We start from the raw sequence: 5,185 nt of genomic DNA on the forward strand, positions 1-5,185 counted from the left end.
AAGTGTTACATTTAATATTCTTATTACTCAGTGCCTATAAATAAATATAAATTTACACTACCAGCTAACTTGCCAAAGTTACATTAACCCTTAATCATCACACTACAACCAACCCATGCAAAATATACTCATTTATTTTTAAAATGTATGTATTTACAGAGCTAGGCTGGTGTGTGGAACCAAAACAAAATTGAAGTCTCACACCAAATACTTTGCCCTACTGAGCATGCATTTTCAGTCATAAATCTTACCACAACCACAGAATCGTTTCCGTCTCTCCCTGTGGCTGATTCATAGAGCTGGTCTAGTGAGGGGGGAGAGGAGCATGGGATCACAGTATACAGGGATCATAACAGAGTGTGTAGTGGGGGGATGGGATGAGAGGCCATACAGCATGGCCAGAAGAAGAAGAGAGAAGGATGATGGCAGGAAACAACATATCAAGAGCGGTACAAGTCAATTGTAGATTTCATACCACACCAATCCCACAGAAAGGAACAACCAGAAAGAGAAGAAAATGATGCAGGAAGTGAGGTCAACCAAAGCAAAGAGACGAGTCTAAATATCGGTGAAGATCATGGAAAATGTCATGAAGGGGCTTCAATTCCAATAGTGAATACGTAAAGCCAATTGTTTAGTTAAATGTCAAGGAGATAGAACAGCCGAGGAGGGTGTGGTTTAAAAAATCTAATCTAATCTAATAATAACAATAATTAAGGGGATAGTTTTATGGGTTCTTCTGAAGAAACTGAAGGATAAATGGCCAAAATCAGAGCAGAATAAATGAACCATTTATGATCTCCACAGCAGGGAGCAAGCAAATTAGTAAATCATATCATGGATCTCTATTGAATAACAAAAAGCTCAGTAAATTGTAATAATTAGCCTCAAGGGTCCTATATGGTGGACAATGGAGCTGTAAGGCAAAGGAATACAGCTGGTTTAAATACCTTTACTAGCGTAAAGAGAGCACCACGCACAGTAACTACAATGTTTGATCATGCATACATTTATTTATATATTATTATATAGATTATATGTCATATAGTTTAGCCAGTTTTCCAAGCAAAGACAAATGAGCCTACTGCTATAGGTCAGATTGTGGTTCACGGCGAACAGTGGGATTTCAAGAGCGAAAATTAGTGAGCTTGTAAGATCTCCAAGTAGTTTGTAGTAACAGCTGGGACTGACATGGAGAGCATGCAGTGGGTCATGCAGAACGGAGGGTTAAAACAGACAAAAGAGAAGAAAAAAATCTTGAAGGAAAGACGCATTGCTGTTTGGAAAGACGTCCAGGGATTTTAAGACCAATAGTTATGTCGACTGAGATATCACTTTGATGGACACTGGATTCGTCATCACAAGCAGTCAGAATATATAGCAAAATGAAAAAACGGCGAGGACAGTTTAGAGAGTGGCTGTGAAACGTGACAGATTTGCACAAAAAATCTAAGATGGTTTAGTATAATATCTCGTTTCCATGCATGGTAGGATTCATTAAGAGACTCTGTTGAATCCTCCTTCCAGCCATCCTCCGCCCTCTGTCTGTAATTAACGCCAGATGTAGAAGCAAAATTAGCATATGTTTCACATGTTTCTGCTAATCATTCATACATTTGTGTGAGCGTATAAAATATTTGTCTACGTAGAAAGTCTGAATAAAGACTATTGTTTTGCTATTGTAACGTTTCCTTGGCATAATATTATACTACTCAATTTGAAGCATACAATGAAATTACCATGCAATTATCATTAAATTGGTATATGGAAATGATTCATGACAGCGTGTATTTATTTGGTTTAACAGAGCGTAAGTATTATTTTCGCGTGTTTCCATTTGCATTAATGAATGGTTCAAAAAGCACTTGTTTGGGGGAGTTAAGATGGTTTTCCATAAAGAAAGAAAAAACTGAACTGAAACTGAAACTGACACTTTCAGACATTTGTCAAGATGCATTTTTGGATATGCAAACTGAAATTAGCATAAAAATAAACATTAAAATAAAAATAAAAACATTCAATACATTTTAGACAATTATTTTAGAATTACCCATTTTGCCTATTTTTTATTTACAAATTTTTTTTTTCATTTGTCATGTTAATTTTTTCAGACAATTTCCCTCAAATATGAAACCTGAGTTTTATTTTGATGTAAGTTTTGCTTTATGCTAATTGTGAAGTTGGGGTTAATTAAAAATAATGATAATAATGTCACAATGATGTTACAAAATCTTTATATTCCTAAAATATATTTAATCAAAATATATTTGTATTAATTTATTGTCATTTATTTATTTATTTGTGTAAAAAAGTTAATTTTTGTCTAGTAATATGCATTGCTAAGAACTTCTTTTGTACAACTTTAAAGGCGATTTGCAAATACTGACCACAGTTTGTGGTCACATATTTGCTGTTTCTTATAACGTGTATTACCGTAATAAACTATAGTGAAAGAAAATTCTACTATTTGAATAGTAAAGTATTTATATATTGTAGTAGCTTTTTGTGCTGTTAGTTTCTAATATTCTTCTGTTAATCAATCATTTAAAATTCAACCTGGACAGAATTAATGTAGTACAGTAATGAGAATCTAATGACAATCATTATAAGAATAATGACAAAGCTCAGAAGTAAAGCTATGGGCGGATTAATTATGGCCAGGAGAATGGCTGAATGCATTTCTCGGTATGTTTTCACCCGGTAAAATAAAAATACTGAAAACTATCTCAAAGTGCAATCAGTGGGAAAGCAAACCACACGGACGGAGCACCTGCAGTCGGCTGGTTTGAACCTGAAGCTTCTCGCCGTGTGCATCGCCAGAGTTTTCCATTTCCAGGTCATCTGAGCACAGAACCCACCTTTTATCTCTGTTTGCTCTACAGCACTCCACAGTATGAACCCCTAACCTTTTCATACATTCATCCTCCTCACCGAACTCTAATCTCTGATTTACTTCTCTCTTTTCACATCACTAAAAGCCATCTGAGCTCTTCAAAGAAACTCCTCCATGGCTGCTGTAACACACAGATGTGCTGTGCTGTGCTGCACTCGTTGAATACCTGCAGCGCGGGGCAAGATCTTCGGTGCATACGGTAGTGATCAGACATGAAACTAGGCCAAGCCTCACCAACCCCCATCAATTGAAACAGTGACATCTCTATGACAATCACCGGCTGAATTCTTTCATTCTCAAACAGGAATCTCGATTTCTTTGACGTCTTTGAAATACAGCAGTGAATACACTGATGCTAAAAGTGATTGTGTAGCCTCATGGAAATATTTTTCTGAAACTCTGCTTCACAGATTGATGTCTTTGGCCCTTTGCCCATGTTCTGGGACTATCTTGAGTCGAAGGGGAGTTTTGCTTGCCCTGCACATGGTAAACTGACCCCCGCTGACTCCGCTCGACTGGAGGCCAGTCAACGGACACTAAAATCAAGACACCCACCTTTACAGCACCCTGGGAAAAGGACCATCAACCCAGCTTGTTGATTTGTAGCGATACCAATGCTTACCAAACGCCTTGGGTAGATAAGCCAAGACCAGACACCTGAGCACGCCTGAAACAGTTTCACTGCACAACATCTGTATTTTGCTGCAAAAAAAAAAAAAAAAAAAAAAAAAAAAAATATATATATATATATATATATATATATATATATATATATATATATATATATATATATATATATATATATATATATATGTATGTATGTATGTATAAATATATATTACAATTACAATTAAGGCAAGGCAAGTTTATTTATATAGCACATTTTGTACAGATGAGTTTTAAGTCTAGATTTAAATGTGACTAGTGTTTTAGTACATCTGATCTCTTCTGCGGACGGCATAGTAACTACTGTAAAGGCGGACTCCTCTTGTTTTGTATGAACCCTTGGTATTTCTAACTGACTCGATCCTAGTGATCTGAGTGCTCTGTTCGGTTTACATCAGTGAGCATTTCTGACATATATTTCAGTCCTAGGTCATTGAGTGATTTATAAACGAGTAAAAGTACTTTAAAATCAATCCTAAATGTAACTGCAAGCCAGTGTAAGGGGCTGAGGACTGGTGTGATATGCTCAGATTTTCTGGTTCTAGTCAGAATCCTGGCAGCAGCGTTCTGGATGAGCTGCAGCTGTCTAATGGTCTTTTTGGGAAGGCCGGTGAGGAGCCCATTACAATAGTCCACCCTGCTGATGATAAAGGCATGAACAAGTTTCTCCAAGTCTTGGCTGGAAACAAAACATCTAATTCTTGCAATGTTTCTTAAATGATAGTATGCTGATTTAGTTACTGCTTTGTCATGACTGCTGAAACTAAGGTCTGTCTCCAGAATCACACCAAGATTCCTGACTTGATTTTTAGTTGTTTGACCCCTAGAGTCAAGGTATGCATTCACCTTGAACACTTCATCTTTGTTTCCAAATGCAATGACTTTGATTCTAGCACATCCAACTATTAATTTCATCAATGCATTTGCCGAGGGAGTCAATGGGGCTGTAGTCATTTGGAGATAAAGCTAGGTAAATCTAGGTATCATCAGCATAGCTGTGGTAGGCAATTTGGTTCTTTCTCATTATTTGACTTAAGCTAATTTCTCACAAACTGCTTCCCAAATATTTAATAAACAAAAATAAATTATTAAATAACATAAAATAAATGAATAAATAAACCAAAAGATAAGCAAATATAAATTGCATTTAATTTAATTCAATTTAATTATTATTGTGCCAATATCTTTGTAATAATTAAGCACATTTTTCATAAACTGTTTCTCAATGGTTGAACTGCAATATAGATCTTGCAGGTTACATTGAAAAAATAAATCATAAAATATATATATTTTGTAAATAATAAATCATTTGTTTTTGTGACATTATTATTATTATTATTACTTAGAGTTTGTTTGTTACCTTTATTATTATCAAAAATAATTAGATTTATTAGATCACTAATAATATAAGGTGAGTTTGCATTATACTAATAAAATTGTGTGTGGGGGTTAATTTAAGATGATATCACAATAATGTTACAAAATCTAAAATGTAAATTTATACAAAATAATTCGATTTATTTCTTTTATTTCTTTATGAGACTATCAGTACTGAGGATGCCATTGCCTCGCTATTTGTACGTTTATCTCTCAAGGGTCTCGTGAGATTATATCACGTGTTCCCCT

Source organism: Carassius gibelio, chromosome B22 (assembly GCF_023724105.1).
Source record: "Carassius gibelio isolate Cgi1373 ecotype wild population from Czech Republic chromosome B22, carGib1.2-hapl.c, whole genome shotgun sequence".
In the NCBI taxonomy this organism is placed as follows: Eukaryota; Metazoa; Chordata; class Actinopteri; order Cypriniformes; family Cyprinidae; genus Carassius; species Carassius gibelio.